This window comes from Vulpes vulpes, chromosome 4 (assembly GCF_048418805.1).
Source record: "Vulpes vulpes isolate BD-2025 chromosome 4, VulVul3, whole genome shotgun sequence".
Classification (NCBI taxonomy): Eukaryota; Metazoa; Chordata; class Mammalia; order Carnivora; family Canidae; genus Vulpes; species Vulpes vulpes.
This window is the reverse complement of record NC_132783.1, coordinates 24,303,244-24,320,774: the sequence shown is the minus strand read 5'-3', so window position 1 is coordinate 24,320,774 and position 17,531 is coordinate 24,303,244. Positions and strand designations below refer to the sequence as shown.

At 39.2% G+C, this 17,531-nt stretch overlaps 2 long non-coding RNA genes across 2 annotated transcripts; both read left to right on the top strand.

Annotated features, from left to right (window-relative positions):
- The first annotated feature begins 769 nt into the window (after nucleotides 1-769).
- LOC140598442 (uncharacterized) lies at nucleotides 770-11,517 on the top strand. Its single transcript, XR_012000873.1, has 3 exons — nucleotides 770-868; nucleotides 4,126-4,246; nucleotides 11,436-11,517. It is a non-coding gene; the product is annotated as an uncharacterized lncRNA (long non-coding RNA).
- LOC140598441 (uncharacterized) lies at nucleotides 11,513-17,531 on the top strand. The gene is made up of 3 exons (XR_012000872.1): nucleotides 11,513-11,542; nucleotides 14,784-14,930; nucleotides 17,031-17,531. It is a non-coding gene; the product is annotated as an uncharacterized lncRNA (long non-coding RNA).

The window sequence follows — 17,531 nt, the reverse complement described above, 5'->3', positions numbered from 1 at the left end:
GGACTGGGGTGGCGGTGGGGCGGCTCTGCTCCAGCGCCCGCCTGGCTGGAGAATCTAATCTAGGCGCCTTGCTCCTGGGGCAGCGGGAAGCCCAGGTGCTGCCCAGGCCTGCCTCGCGCCGGCCCCTCCCAGCAGCCTTGCTTTAAACTGCGGATCCCACAGGCTTCCCAGCCCAGCCGGCCGGCACCGCCCCGAGCGGGTGGAGCCCCAGTACATTTTGCACAGCCCATCCACCAAGCTTTGATTCCGGCACTGAGGGCGATGGACTGGATTTAGGAAACTCTGTCCTGGACCAGGCCATGTTTGCACCCTCTGATAGACTCTGGCAGGAGAAGAGGAGGGAAAAGTGAGGGAGAGGCTTGCTCTGGAGCATTGGACCGGTTAATCAGTCAATTGCTAATCCAGACGCAAAAGCCTGTGATCACATAACCTGAATTGGGGCTTGCATTACCGTGAGCTTGTAGTTCTAGTTTGACGCTAGGTTAATGCAGTTTGGCATTTTTATTTCCGCATAAAACCACGTATCGTGTTCTTTTGATTTAGAAGCAACATTTTTAAGGATTTTCAGTGGCACTTTTCACCTACTCTGCTTTAAGCGAGACACCCACAAACGCACATTTAGGCTTTTTCAGTTTGATGCCATGAATGAAACCGCAGCCACATCTAAATAGGTTTTATTTTCCAGAGTTACAAAGTGGAAATAACTTTAACATTCCTTTTGTTTTCAGCATTTGGCATCAACAGCGTTTTATATCAGCGTGGCCACCTGAAACCTCTACCAGAGTGCAGAAATACGGATTCACCTTGCTTATAACAACAGATCCTGAGCTCATAAAGTAACTCAGTAATGTAGTGGAACAAGTGAAAGGTATTTAATTGTTGAAAACCAATTTGAGTTTCGCAGGCCTTCTTGGACCCGTACTTTCTGGCATCTTGGTGTTCATTTTTCAGCTCTATACAAAGAGGTGTAAAACACTGCAATCTCAAATATAGCGATTCTCCATCGGAAGGAAGCAAATAATAAAGTGAAAGAAACTCCACTCTTCCCTGCCACATTTTGAGTGGGTTAAATACGTTGATGTTAGGAATCTGATCTGGCTTCACAAAACAATCTCTATCAACTCTTTTTGAAGTGATTTTTGCAGTTCGTGTAGCCAGGTGGAACAAGTTGGAATTTTACATAACTATGATGATGTTTATTGTTGGAGAGAAATCCACTATATATTTTTACATGACATATTTTCTATAGCTGCCTAGAGTTTAAAACCGTCATTATTTTAAGATAAAAGAAAATGAAATTGGATCCAGCCTGGGAACTAAACTTAAAAAAATACTACTAATAGAGTACCCAATAAAGTTTTTTAATGTCTTACTTTCTTCATTTGTCTTTGTTAAAATCCTGCCTGTAAGTTAGCCGTTTCTATCTGAACACTCCTTGTTTTTCCGTAGCTCAAGAAATTCCTGAATACTTGTTCTCCATCTATTCTCTCTCTTTTTCCCCCATGTTTTTCTCTACTTAGGATTCTCACTTCTAATTTTTCTGTGTTATAGGATGTTTCTCCCTGGCTCCTCATTTGACCTTCCAAAGCTAGTTCCAAAAAAACCCAAGAAAAACATTATAGTATTTTTTTTATTATTCCTAAGTCATATATATATATATATTGTTTCAAGAGGCTTTATTTTTAAAATTCTATTAATTATATTTTTATCATCTTCAGGGCTAAATCACCCAGGGCGATACTCAGATTACTTAGCCTGCAACATAGAAGTAACTAAGAATCTATGTCACCTTAATTTGATGAAGAAGCAAACCCTGCCTAAGTTACTGGTTTTTAGGTGTCTCCTTTAAGACTACACTGATGACATTTCACCTCGGTTGTATGTACACCTTCCTATTGCTCTTCTTAGAGGCAAATTGTTCAATCTCTTTGAATCCCCATCCCTCTAGCCTTCTTAAGGACTCTACCCTAGTTCTTCTCTGGTATTTCTGACTTCTTTCTTTTGAGATATTTTCATTGGTTTCATTTGTCTTCAGTTTTAAAAGAAAAAGATTTCCACCCACCCCAGATCTTTAAGTGACTACCCAATTTCTTCCTTTTCAGAGCAAAATTGAGAAAAGGTTGTTTTTTGTCGAGGGGTCGGCAAGCCTGAGGGCACATATCCAACAAGTGGCCTATTTTTGTACTACCTGCAAACTGAGTGTTTTCAGATTTTGAAAGGCTAGTTTTTAAAAGACTACGCAAGAGACCTAGGGGGCCCACAAGTCCTAAATATTACAAGATTGTTTTTGTCTCTTGAAAGAAAACAACAACTGTGTATTCTTGAGTATATTATCCCCAGTTCCAAGATTAATTCAGGGCTCATTATGAGGCCCCCTTATTATAATCTCTAAGATGACTTCTGACACATACATAACTTTACTAACAATCTTTGTGTAGTTGACTCACAAACATACATCCAACCCAAGTCTTCTCTTTGCTCATATAGTAAGTGGCTCCCTTGATATCCACATGTGGCTATCCTAGTGATACTTGAAAACTAAATTTAAGGGGGTCCTGGCTGGCTCAGTCAGTAGAGCATGCAACTCTTGATCTTGGGTTGTAAGTTCCAGCCCCACATTGGGTGTGGAGATTACTTAGAAATAAAACCTTAGGGCAGCCCGGGTGGCTCAGCAGTTTAGCACTGCCTTCAGCCCAGGGCATGATCCTGGAGACCTGGGATCGAGTCCCACATCAGGCTCCCTGCATGGAGCCTGCTTCTCCCTCTGCCTGTGTCTCTGCCTCTCTCTCTATGCCTCTCTCTCTCTCTGTCATGAATAAATAAATAAAATCTTTAAAAAAGAAGAAAAATAAAACCTTATAAAATTGTAAGCATCATGTCTCATTCCCATTCTCTTTCTCTCAATGAATGGATCAACCCTCCAACCAGTGGTATAAACCAGAAAGTTGGGAACTATCCCTGAGTATTTCCTCTTTCTTAGTCTCATAAGTATCCAATAAATCTTAACAATTTTAACCACGAAATCTCTTCACTCTACCTATACTGATCCATCTCTCCCAATTTATCCTTCTATAAGCCTTCAGTACCTCTTGCTTGAATTACTAATCAATTAGCATCCCTAGATCCTCTCTTTACTTCCACTCTACTTTCCACACATCACAGCCAAAAGGATAGTTCTGAAATATAAGTTTAATCACATCACACCCTGCTTCAGACACAGTAATGACTTCCCTGGTTCTTGAAGTATAAGTTCTTTAATTTAGCCCATGTGACCTTGTGTGGTCTGACCCCTATGTATCTTGCACAAACCGACCTTGTTTATTCTCCCTTTCTTTTTTTTTTTTAAAAGTTATTAATTTTGATGAAATCCAAATGATTTTTTTTCTGTTTTGGCTTTTTGTGGCATATCTAATAATTCTTAAATTTTTTATTTATTTATTTTTTATTTATGATAGTCACAGAGAGAGAGAGAGGCAGAGACACAGGCAGAGGGAGAAGCAGGCTCCATGCACCGGGAGCCTGATGTGGGATCCGATCCCGGGTCTCCAGGATCGCGCGCCTGGCCAAAGGCAGGCGCCAAACTGCTGCGCCACCCAGGGATCCCCCATTCTCCCTTTCTTAACTGTATCTGTATTACCCTTTCAATCCTCTGGTCAGATACTTTTTGCTTTCCAGTATTTTAGACCTGTACCCTTTTCTGTAACCTTTTGCATATTTAATGGTATTTACTTGTAGAACTGAAGTCAAGTGAGAATTCCCTGAGTCAAATTTTCCTATATTCTCTCATTGGATCACATACTGCACCTTCTTAGCACTTAGTACAATTAAAAATTTACATTAATTGCTGCAGTGATTAGATTAATGCTCATCTTCTGCAATTTACCTTGGATTACAGTATACTGCATGTTCACTACTCTGTGCTTAGCATTCAGTACTAACTACATCTGCTATGGATACTGAGAATTGGAAAACGGGAGCTAGGTTATCGTGAGGCAAGTTTTCTGTACAGGTTGGAGGAGTTCCAAAATACCTGTGGTAGGATTTGCTAAGGGTAGAAAGTGAGACCTGGGAAGAGTTACTTTGTAATGCAGTGAACCAAAACAGATGCCTTATTCTGTATTGCAGATTGGTTATACAAGTGTTCAGTTCAGAAGCTGGTGGTATTCATCTCAAATAATGAAAGCAGTGAAGTCCTTGAAAGGTGGCAGGTTGACATTGAGTGCGACAAGACTGCAAAAGATGACAGGTAAGTATGAATTAAACTGCTTCCATTTTCATGATTTTTTTCCCAAAACTTGTTTTCTTGACTAAATGAGTTCTAACCAAATTGAACTAGTTTCGTATAAGGTAGTTTGTTTGTAATTATGTTAGATCTCCTGTGGAGAAGAATAAGACTCACAAACTGTGCTCACAAAAGAGTCATGCCTATTATGGACTTGTATAGTGTACTTTTAACATAACTGCCCTTAGTCTAAAATCCATGAATTTCAACCGTTAGTATTTATGGTGCTATATGTAAGCTATGTATTAGGTGTATTAGGATGTATTAGGTGGCCCATTTAATGGATTGTGTCAAGGTACTTTTAACCATGAAGTATTATCCTAGACGTTCTCCTAGCTTGATATGCAGCTCTACTGTATTTCATTTAATGCTATGAACTTCCTAAGACACTCTGAACTGAAGTTCTTAGATCCTCTGGATGGGAAATGCCCCCTCATTATATGCTAATTCTTAGCATTGTCCAAGGCATGCTTACCTGTAAACTCAGAACTCTCTCTCATAATGAAATGTACTTTGTTCCTGAAGCCTTTGGTCTATTTTAGAAAATGTTTATTTTATTATTTTAAATAATTTATTTTTATTGGTGTTCAATTTACCAACATACAGAATAACACCCAGTGCTCATACCGTCAAGTGCCCCCCTCAGTGCCCACCACCCAGTCACGCCCACCCCGCCCTCCTCCCGTTCCACCGCCCCTAGTTCGTTTCCCAGAGTTAGGAGTAAGTAAGTTGTGTCTCCCTTTCTGATATTTCCCACACATTTATTGACCCTTCCCTTATATTCCCTTTCACTCTTATCTATATTCCCCAAATGAATGAGAACTTATAATGTTTGTCCTACTCCGATTGACTTACTTCACTCAGCATAATACCCTCCACTTCAATCCACGTTGAAGCAAATGGTGGGTGTTTGTCATTTCTATTGGCAGAGTAATATTCCATTTTATACATAAACCACATCTTTATCCATTCATCTTTCGATGGACACCAAGGCTCCTTCCACAGTTTAGCTATTGTGGATATCGCTGCTAGAAACATTGGGGTGCAGGTGTCCCGGCATTTCATTGCATCTGAATTTATCAGGTAAATCCCAGCAGTGCAATTGCTGGGTCATAGGGCAGCTCTATTTTTAACTCTTTGAGGAACCTCCACACAGTTTTCCAGAGTGGATGCACCAGTTCACATTCCCACCAACAGTGTAAGAGGGTTCCCTTTTCTCCCCATCCTCTCCAACATTTGTGGATTCCTGCCTTGTTTATTTTCCCCATTCTCACTGGTGTGAGGTGGTATCTCATTGTGGTTTTGATTTGTACTTCCCTGATGGCAAGTGATGCGGAGCATTTTCTCATGTGCATGTTGGCCATGTCCAGGTCTTCCTCTGTGAGATTTCTGTTCATGTCTTTTGCCCATTTCATGATTGGATTGTTTGTTTCTTTGGTGTTGAGTTTAAGAAGTTCTTTACAGATCTTGGATGCTAGACCTTTATCTGATACGTCATTTGCAAATATCTTCTCCCATCTGTAGCTTGTCTTTTAGTTTTGTTGACTGTATCCTTCGCTGTGCAAAAGCTTCTTATCTTGATGAAGTCCCAATAGTTCATTTTTGCTTTTGTTTCTTTTGCCTTCCTGGATGTATCTTGCAAGGAGTTACTGTGGCCGAGTTCAAAAAGGGTGTTGCCTGTGTTCTCCTCTAGGATTTTGATGGAGTCTTGTCTCACATTTAGATCCTTCATCCATTTTGAGTTTATCTTTGTGTGTGGTGCAAGAGAGTGGTCTAGTTTCATTCTTCTGCATGTGGATGTCCAATTTTCCCAACACCATTTATTGAAGAGACTGGCTTTCTTCCAATGGATAGTCTTTCCTCCTTTATCGAATATTAGTTGACCATAACGTTCAGGGTCCACTTCTGGGTTCTCTATTCTGTTCCATTGATCTATGTGTCTGTTTTTGTGCCGGTACCACACTGTCCTGATGACCACAGCTTTGTAGTACAAACTGAAATCTGGCATTGTGATGCCCCCCGCTATGGTTTTTTTTTTAAAATTCCCCTGGCTATATGAGGTCTTTTCTGATTCCACACAAATCTTAATATAATTTATTCTAACACTCTGAAGAACGTCCATGGTATTTTGGTAGGGATTGCATTAAACGTGTAAATTGCCCTGGGTACCATTGACATTTTCACAATATTAATTCTGCCAATCCATGAGCGTGGACTATTTTTCCATCCCTTTGTGTCTTCCTCAATTTCTTTCAGAAGTGTTCTATAGTTTTTAGGGTATAGATCTTTTACCTCTTTGGTTAGGTTTCTTCCTAGGTATCTTATGCTTTTGGGTGCAATTGTAAATGGGTTTGACTCCTTAATTTCTCTTTATTCAGTCTCATTGTTAGTGTATAGAAATGCCACTGAATTCTGGGCATTGATTTTGTATCCTGCCACACTGCCAAATTGCTGTATGAGTTCTAGCAATCTTTGGGTGGAGGCTTTTGGTGTTTCTACGTAGGGTATCATGTCATCGGCGAAGAGGGAGAGTTTCACTTCTTCTTTGCCAATTTGAATGTCTTTAATGCCTTTTTGTTGTCTGACTGCTGAGGCTAGGACTTCCAGTACTATGTTGAATAGCAGTGGTGAGAGTGGACATCCCTGTCTTGTTCCTGATCTTAGGGGAAAGGCTCCCGGTGCTTCCCCATTGAGAATTATATTTGCCGTGGGCTTTTCGTAGATGGCTTTTAAGATGTTGAGGACTGTTTCCTCTATTCCTACACTCTGAAGAGTTTTGATCAGGAATAGACGCTGTATTTTGTCAAATGCTTTCTCTGCATCTAATGAGAGGATCATACGGTTCTTGGTTTTTCTCTTGCTGATATGATGAATCACATTGATTGTTTTATGAGTGTTGAATCAGCCTTCTGTCCCGGGGAAAAATCCTACTTGGTCATGGCGAATAATTTTCTTAATGTGTTGTTGGATCCTATTGGCTAGTATCTTGTTGAGAATTTTTGCTTCCATGTTCATCACGGATATTGGTCTGGAACTCTCCCCTTTGGTGGGATCTTTGTCTGCTTTTGGAATTAAGGTGATGCTGGCCACATAGAACGAATTTGGAAGTACTCCATCTCTTTCTATCAAACAGCTTTAGTAGAATAGGTATGGTTTCTTCTTTAAACGTTTGATAGAATTCCCCTGGGAAGCCATCTGGCCCTGGACTTTTGTGTCTTTGGAGGTTTTTGATGACTGCTTCAATTTCCTCCCTGGTTATTGGCCTGTTTAGGTTTTCTATTTCTTCCTGTTCCAGTTTTGGTAGTTTGTGGCTTTCCAGGAATGCGTCCATTTGTTCCAGTTTGCCTAATTTATTGGCGTATAGCTGTTCATAATATGTTTTTAAAATCGTTTCTAATTCCTTGGTGTTGGTAGTGATCTCTCCTTTCTCATTCATGATTTTATTAATTTGAGTCTTCTCTCTCTTCTTTTTAATAGGTCTGGCTAATAGTTTATCTATCTTAATTAATTCTTTCATAAAACCAACTCCTGGTTTTGTTGATCTGTTCCACATTTCTTTTGTTCTCAATTTCATTGAGTTCTGCTCGAATCTTTATTAACTCTCTTCTGCTGGGTGTAGGATCTATTCGCTGTTTTTTCTCTAGCTCCTTTATGTGTAAGGTTAGCTTTTGTATTTGAATTCCTTCCAGTATTTGACTGGATGCTTGTATTCTGATGTATTTCCCCCTCAGGACTGCTTTTGCTGCATCCCAAAGATTTTGAACGATTGTATCTTTATTCTCATTAGGTTCCATGAATCTTTTTAATTCTTCCTTAATTTCCTGGTTGACCTTTTCATCTTTTAGCAGGATAGTCCTTAACCTCCACGTGTTTGAGGTCCTTCCAAACTTCTTGTTGTGATTTAGTTCTAATTTCAAGGCATTATGGTCTGAGAATATACAGGGGACGATCCCAATCTTTTGGTATCGGTTCAGACCCGATTTGTGTCCCAGTATGTGGTCTATTCTGGAGAAAGTTCCATGTGCACTTGAGAAGAATGTGTATTCAGTTGAGTTTGGATGTAAAGTTCTGTAGATATCTGTGAAATCCATCTGGTCCAGTGTATCATTTAAAGCTCTTGTTTCTTTGGAGATATTGTGCTTAGATGACCTATCCAGTGGAGAAAGCCTTAAATCGAAGTCACCAAGTATATTATTATCTAAATATGTCTTAATTTATGTTATTAATTGATTGATAGTTTTGTCAGCTCCCACATTCGGGGCATATATATTGAGGATTGTTAAGTCCTCTTCTTGGATACATCCTTTAAGTATGATATAGTGTCCCTCTTCAACTCTCACTACCGTCTTTGGGAAAAACTTTAGTTTATCTGATATAAGGATGGCTACCCCTGCTTTCTTTTGAGGACCCTTTGAGTAGTACATGGTTCTCCAACCTTTTATTTTCAGGTTGTAGGTGTCTTTCTGTCTGAGTCTCTTGTAGACAGCAAATAGGTGGGTCCTGCTTTTTTATCCAGTCTGAAACCCTGTGCCTTTTGATGGGGTCATTAAGCCCATTCACGTTCAGAGTTACTATTGAAAGATAGGAGTTTAGTGTAATCATGATATCTATTCAGTCCTTGTTTTGTGGATTGTTCCACTGAACTTCTTCTTAAAGGGGAATTTTAAGAGTCCCCCTTAAAATTTCTTGCAGAGCTGGTTTGGAAGTCACATATTCTCTCAGTGCCTGCCTGTCTTGGAAGCTCTTTATCTCTCCTTCTATTCTGAATGAGATCCTTGCCGGATAAAGTATTCTTGGTTGCATGTTCTTCTCATTTAGGACCCTGAATATATCCTGCCAGCCGTTTCTGGCCTGCCAGGTCTCTGTAGAGAGGTCTGCTGTAACCCTAATACTCTTCCCCATAATAGTCAGGGATTTCTTGTCTCTTGCTGCTTTAAGGATCTTCTCTTTATCTTTGGAATTTGCAAGCTTAACTATTAAGTGTCGAGGTGTTGAACTGTTTTTATTGATTTTAGGGGGAGATCTCTCTATCTCTCTAACTCCTGGATTTGAATGCCTGTTTCCCTTCCCAGATTAGGAGGGTTTTCAGCTATGATTGGTTAAAATACATATTCTGGCCCCCTGTCCCTTTCGGCGCCCTCGGGAACCCCAATTATATGTAGGTTTTTCTTCCTCAGGCTGTCGTTTATTTCCCTTTATCTATCTTCATGGTCTTTTAATTGTTTGTCTCTTTTTTCCTCTGTTTCCCTCTTTGTTGTCTTCTATGTCACCCACTCGTTCTTCCAGCTCATGAACGCTCGTTGTGAGGACTTCTAGTTTGGATTGCATCTCATTCAATTGATTTTTAATTTCTCCCTGATTAGGTCTAAATTCTGCAGTCATGAAGTCTCTTGAGTCATTTATGCTTTTTTCTAGAGCCACCAGTAGCTGTATAATAGTGCTTCTGAATTGGCTTTCTGACATTGAATTCTAATCCAGATTTTGTAACTCTGTGGGAGAGAGGACTGTTTCTGATTCTTTATTTTGAGGTGAGTTTTTCCTTCGAGTCATTTTGCTCAGTGCAGAGTGGCCAAAAACAAGGTGTATTGGGAAAAGGAGAAATTGAGAAGAGAGAAAGGAGGAAAGAAAAGAGAAAAAGAAAAACGAAAAAAGGAAGAAAAAAAGAGGAAAAAGAGAAAGAAAAAGAAGGGAAAAAAAGGCCAAGGGAAACAAATAAAATTCAGAAAGCAAAAAAAAAAAAAACACAAAAAACAAAAACATCAAAAAAAAAAAAAAACAAAAACAAAAAAACAAACAAACAAACAAAAAACACAGGGGAGTATCTTCTGATTCTGTATACTTTAAGTCCCTTGACTTCCCCTGGAACTTGTCCGTCTAGTTGGTCTCTGGGGGACGGGCTTGTTGTGCTGATTTTCAGGTGTTAGCGCTTGGGGGAGCTGCTCTACCCCCTGCCTGGTGCAGGGCTCAGAGGGGCTTGTTTACCCCTTGAGGCCCCAGAAGAAACACCTGCAGTGGCAGCGGCCTGCTCTGGAGCCCTGGAGTCAGCTCCTGCAGTTACTACGGAGCTCTCCATCTGCTGGGGCCTGGATGCTCCTTGGTCGGGGCCGCTGATCTGCTCAGCTTGGGGCAGGAGCGTCCTTCCCATCCTGGACCCGCCTGGCCTCTGCCTGTCCCGGGAGGAGGCCGGATCCTGGGCTGTGTCCCTGGCGCCCTGTGCTCCTGGGCCTGTGCTGTGGGATTTGTGCTCCCACCACACAGCCGCCTCTCTGCGGAACTGTGGCCCTAGCCCCTGTGAGCTGCTCCCGGGTCCAGCCGTGTCTGCGCTGCAGCGCTTTAGGGAGCTCAGCACACTCTCCCCGGGGCGCAGTTGCTCTGTTAGTGTCCCATGGAGCCTGCGGGCATCCCCGCCTTTCTGGGGTCCTGCTCCAACTCCCTGCGAGGCCTTTCTGCCCAGGAAGATTGGTGAAGCTCCTGCTTCTCTTGGCCTGGGCTCTCCTGTCCTGGGGACACTCGCCCTGGCCTTCGCCTGGCTCCTTGCGGGGCCCCTCCCCCTTGGATGCCTTTTGTTTCTTTATTTCTTTTTTCCCCGTCTTCCTACCTTGATAGAAGTGCGAACTCTTCTCACTGTAGCATTCCAGCTGTTCTCTCTTTAAATCTCAGGCCGAATTCATAGATTTTCAGGATGATTTCAAGATTATCTAGGTAATTGGTGGGGACAGGTGATTTGGGGACCCTACTCTTCCGCCATCTTGCCCCTCCCCTGGAAAATGTTTAATAATAAAAACAACTTGATATAACATCTTCTTTGGAGCACTACAGAATTAGACATTTATGTATTCCTAAAAATGCCAAAATGATTATGCCAATTAAAGATCTTAGATACTAATTGTTATCTTTATTTTACAATATGCTGAATGTTTCCTGACTTGAAGCACTTGGCAGGTTTTCTGGTCATCTGTTATTTAATGACCTGATACTAAGATCAGCCTTAATCACTGGAATAATAAGTGAAATTATAATTGTTTTTTAAAAACTCCTTTTGAATGCATTCCTTAATTTGAGTTTTGAAGCATTTAATCAAACAAATAATCTTACCAGTGTTTTAAATAACTTGTTAAAACTTAAAATGAATCAACTCATTTGGTTTCTTCAGTAGCACACCCAGAGGAAAGTCTCAGAAGGCCATCCAGGATGAGATCCTCTCCGTAATCCGACAGATCACAGCTACCATGACGTTTCTGCCGCTGTTGGAAGTCTCTTGTAAGTATTATATGACTTCATGATGGTTCAGATTTGTTGTGGAAAGATTAAGCTATTACTTTAAGAATTAACAGTTTTGTTGAGTTTTTTCTTAATTATCCATGTCATGGTATATAAGTGAGAAAAACGTCATGAATCTAAAGCGATGCTGGTTGTGTTTTATTTACAAGTGCCGAATAGGGAAAGAATGAAAGTTTTCATTCAGTACTCCTGAATATTTTGACGTAATTTCTTCCATTACTTTTATTTTATACACATTTCCTTGTATATAATTAAGACTTAGACAGGAATAACTGTGTCTTTCTTTTCTGGCTTAGTTACTCCTTCATTCATCAGATATACCCTAAATGCCTACTTTATGCCTTCCATGGTTCTGGGCATTGGGATACAGCGGTCACAAAACCAAGATGTTCTTTTTCTCTGGCTTAGATTCATGCTGTCTCGTGATCAATTATATACTTTCTGCAAATATCTTTAATGGCTTTTCTCTTTGAAGAAAAAAAAACAATCGAGTTTTTCATTAAGTAAAAAGGAGTACAGTATTTTCTGTACTAAAATTTCCATTGAAGAAAAGCAATTAGCTAATATAACTGATTAGAGATCAAGCCAAACTAGCTTTTCTGACATGATAGGTGGCTCACATGTGAGGGAGAGAGGAAGGATACTTGTACCTTTCAAAAAATAATTGTACTTTAATGATCTTATCCCCAATTTAGGTTCATTTGACCTACTGATTTATACAAAGATTTGGTTGTACTTGAAAAATGGGAAGAGTCGGGACCACAGTTTATTAGCAATTCTGAGGAAGTCTGTCTTCATTCATTTACTACTACTATCCACAAAGTAAATAGCATGGTGGCCTATAAAATTCCAACCAGTGACTGAGGATGAGATTAGGACAGTGATGTACTTGTAGTTCTCAGATGCGGTTTTCCTGAAACCAAGTCAACTATAGTTGATAAATTTTGTATCACTGGTTAATTTTTAGACTGGGGAAACTTAACATTATACATCTATTGAACTGTGCATAATTGTCCCATTTTTTGTTACCTGTATGACTTGATACAGGGTTGGCATAAATTATTGCACATTATTCAAAAGGGAACTAGCAGATCACATCAGCATTGTTGTCAATTCCTTGAAAGTGGTAACTGTAGATGGATAACTTTTGCCATAAAACTAAATGCCTTCTTAAATCAGACCTTTTGGTCAAGGACTTTGCCTCTGGATTATAGGTAGGGAGATATTAAATGAAAATACAGCAACAGAAGTATGAATATTGAGAGTCTTTGTTTAGATTCTGAAATTATCTAATGACAACCTGCAAGTAATGAAACATTGCTCATAATAGGTCTCTGCCATTTATTTCATTTGTATATTTTCCATATTGAAAACACTTCCAATTATTTGATTTTGATTTGTTGTAGAACTCGAACCTACAAAGCTATGTGCATTGCCACTGTTTAAATTCCTGTGATACAGAACTCTTAATTTTTTATGTTTTATAAAATCAAGCTTTAAATGATGATGAAATGAAGTTAAATATGTATGTTTAAAATTTGTCTTAAATATGTTTATATTGGTGTGGTATTAACACATATAATAGAATGGATTCAGTATAGCAAATAATATCTTGTGCCTACTGAGGCCTAAGGATACCAACTTGAATAAATCTGGAGGTACTTTCAATTTAACGAACAAGCTTTGATTATATCCCTTTAATCTTATAACCTTAGACTTAAAATAAGAATCATTCTCTGTATAAAATAATACATGTCATTTGGAATTAATTCATTTTAGCATGTAGTGGACTGGAGAACTTTTCTATCCTCTTAGCTTTATTGCCAGCCTAGTTTTCCTTATTTTTTAAGGGTCAGTTTAAGGCAAACTTCTGACGTCTTTTCTAATCTCTATTCTAAATGTTACCTTGTTTTGTAATTAAGTGCTTAGTATCAGACACCGTTCTAAGCTTTTTATATGAATTAACTCATTAACCTTCACTATAAAGTAAAAACACATAGCCTGTATCACTCATTCAGAAATGACAAAGTGAGCACCTGTTAAAGTGCCAAATATTAGGATGAATGAAACAAAGTCTTGGTCTTTCTGAAGCTTGAGATATGGAGAGGAAAATAGATGGCAAGCTTCCAGGCAGTTACTACACAGGTTTATCTCATTATGTATTTGTTTTTTCACCTGAGTAATCTAATTTCTTTGATCCAGTTGCCTGCTTGTTAAGAATAAAAGGCAATTCTCTCATTGCAAGACAAATAAGTGCCAGTATTTGATGACAGGTATAGTGAATGCTATTATGAAAGCCCATTGCCTGGAGAATTGTTGAAGCTATCTAATTGAGGTCCACCCACATATGTCCTTTTCCTGAATAAGAAAAGCAGTTCTGAAGAAAGGAAAATGATGTTGAATTAAGGTGTGGTCAAGAGTCTGGTTTTCCAAACATGAGGTATGTTACAAAGTGGACACTAGTAAGATTAAAGCATTTAAATTCTGTGCTGTTTGTAACCTCTAAACATGAAACATTAGGTTGAGAAGGAAAGCAGAACTGGAAGTTCAGTAAAAATATGAAGAGTTAAAAAATCTGGTCCTACTTTTGGGACAAAAGTTTGAAATTCTTTTTAGAAAGCAGTAACTGCTTTAGGAAACACTAAATGCCTCTGCTAAATAACCAGAAATAATGTGGTCATTCCCTGAAAAATGTTCACCAGTAGCAACTTTCTTAATAGATCACGGATAATACTTAAATTTCTGTCAGTTGTTTTTATTCGCCAAATTAAAAAGTCCTAATATTACCACTTATACTTCGTGGCTTATACCACTACTGACTCCTACTAGTACATATATTAGAGTTGAGTGGGAGCCAAGCTACAAGCTTTATTGGCAAAGCTCAACCGGAAAAGCTTTAGCCTATGGCTCCAACTAAACTTGTCCTGCCCTCTTTTCCTATACCTTGAAGTCCACCTTAAGAGGAAGATATTTAAACCAACAGATGTAAGAATTGCAAATGACCTATGAACAGTGGGTATTATATGTAAGTGATGAATCACTAAATTATACTCCTGAAACCAATATTACACTATATGTTAATTAAAATTTAAATAAATGTTTGGAGGACAAATAAAAAAGCCCTACATGACTTCCACACCATGTTATACAGTGAAACCAAGATTCTAAGAGAGCCTAATGGGCCTGCCCTGGACTCTTGACTCAGTTTTGCTTACCATAGGTAGAGGAATGGAAACATGTTCCGACTGGGCCTATCCGGGTCTGAAATAGAGCCCCAGAAGGGACTGAACCACACGTCTCCAGGATTCTTCTCCCAGTGTCATCAATTGGAGAGAGGAGTCAAGCTTCCATGGGAATTCACACAGAGGTGTGTAATAGTCTCATGTATTAATTGGCTTTTGCACAAACAACCATAGAATAACAATTTTTTCCCATGTAGTCTGTGGGTTATCTGGAGTGCTTGTCTTCTTCTTTGCCCCTGCAAATCTGCAGGGCACGTGTCTCCTTCTATCATTGAAGGGGCAATGGCTCACCAGGACTCCTAAAGCTTATCTTCAGAACTTTCACACTGACATTTTTGCCCATATTCCACTGATGCAGGTAAGTCTTAAGGCTAAGCCAAACTTCAATGGGGCCAGAAAGTACACTCTTCCCATGGACGTGGGGAGAGGGCTGTGCGAAAATCTGATGAAAGTGATAGAAAGATCAGGATACCTAAATAATGCTACCCTGTAACTCGTTTTCCATCAGATGTCACTAATGCTACAATATTCAAATTAAGGTGAACTTTTAACTTTAGTATTCAGCCTTTCCTATTCGAAATTAACATTGGGATTTCTGGCTACAAAGATATAAAGACATCAGAGGAAGAAAACACAGCACCTGTATTGGCTAGGTAATTTTTCATTTAATTTTCCTGCTTTAGTGCACAAGTAGAATTGCAGGATCAATGGACACACAAACAGCTCTACATTTTTTAAACTTTAGGTGGTCTCTTCTGTCCATGATCAAGAAGCTCATTTGGCTCCTCAGCAAGCACATCAAGAGAAGTGTGTATTCACCTTTCCTAAAGGCTCCTACCCTTTTACATCCTTTTAGCAATTGAATGTCCATAACACATTACTTTCCATTTACTGTATTTACAAAACTCCAGGTTTCTTTGGGAGCGTTGTAATTACACTGTCCTCAGATGACTTTAACCAATTAATGGCAGGAACCAAAAGACAGAGGACTGAATCCTGTAAGTTATCTATATCGTTCAAAGAATAAATCAAGTGTGAATTTGTGAACCGTTGTGCAACACTTTCCCAACCAGTCAAAAGAATTGTTCATTAAATAACCTTTTACTCTTTAGGGAATTAATTTTTGGCTAAAGTTGTAAGTAATAATATCTTCATCTTTTTATTAAATATGTAAAGCTCTGTTTTATTTTTGTACAATGTAACCATGATAAAAACTTGTGTGTTGGAATAACTATGGAATAGAAATGCTGCTAAATTTCAAATTTTATTAGTTACACCTTCTTAGAGCAGATCTTTGTTTTTTATTTATTTTTTATTTATTTTTTACTGGAGTTCAATTTGCCAACATAGAGCATAACACCCAGTCCTCATGCCTTCAAGTGTCCCCCTCAGTGCCCGTCACCTAGTCACCCCATCCCCCCACCCACCTCCCCTTCCACTACCCCTTGTTCATTTCCCAGATTTAGGAGTCTCTAAGAGCAACTCTTTAAAGATCTTTCCATTCTTCATGAATATGACTTTGAAAGCCAGCAGCATTAACTGCTGTTTATTTTTAAAAAATCTTGTTGGGAAATCTACTTAATCTTCATTAGAGTTGACAGTCCTCTTCCAATCTGTCAAAAACATGGTAGCCTTAGCAACAAAACTATCAGAAAAAGCTTAGAGAGGAAAATGTCAAGAGTTGACCCTCTGATTACAAAAGTCAGTTTATGTTACCATTTCACCTATTTTTGTGCTCTTACCATTTGATCTATTTTTATACTAGAGAAACATAATTTTCATTTATTTGTATAAATTCCATTCATCTGTGTTTATCTGCACCATTTTGCTAGGCAAGCTTGTTTGCACAAAGGAACACATGACATCAAAATCTTTATTGTTTTGGCATTTTATCTGTGCTAACAAAAGCCTCTGATTATAGGCACGACCACACATACTCCACTATCCATGCAAGGGAAAGATCTCAAACCTCTTCCAAAACTATCTAGTTATGGACATACCCAGTGGATACCTAGACATGGATCTGAATTTCTTTCTGAACGGCAGTGTCACTGACTCACATGCATTATTACTTAATCCTCACAGCAAATCTAGAGGGGTTATTCCCATTTTACACGTATAAAACCTGAGACTCAGGAAGGCCAGGTAATTTGCTGAACTTCAGACATCCAGGATCTAGCCCCAGGCCTGACCCTAAACCAATATTCTTTCTCATTGTTTTTCAGAAACTAGGCAACAGCGGAAGGTGCCCTGCTCCAGCTGCAGGGACTCAGCCAGAAAGACTGGAATACTACATGACTGTACCTGCAAGTTGGGGAAGGAGAACTCAACACTATTTGAGTATTGAGTTGCATTCATTTTTTAAAAAACACTTTTTCAAAATAAGCTATCATTAAATGTTTATATGTACATAGTATTTTTGCTGTATAATAGCAGCATGCATTTTCTTCCATCAATGTTTTCTTCTCTCATTCTTTCACTTGTTTATGTAACTACATGCTGTGTTGGAATTTGGGCTTCTTTACAGGTTGGAACCAGTTCGAGAAAGGGGACACAGCAGGCAATTGAAATGTATGTTATCATCCAAATTATAGGGTTCCCTAGTAAAGCTGGGTAGAGGCTTAGACGTCATGCAAAAACAGGGTTTGCTACTGCATCTCCATAAACAAGCCATGGGATGGCCAGACAACTGCAGTTGTCCTCACTCAAGCCCACTCCAATAGGGG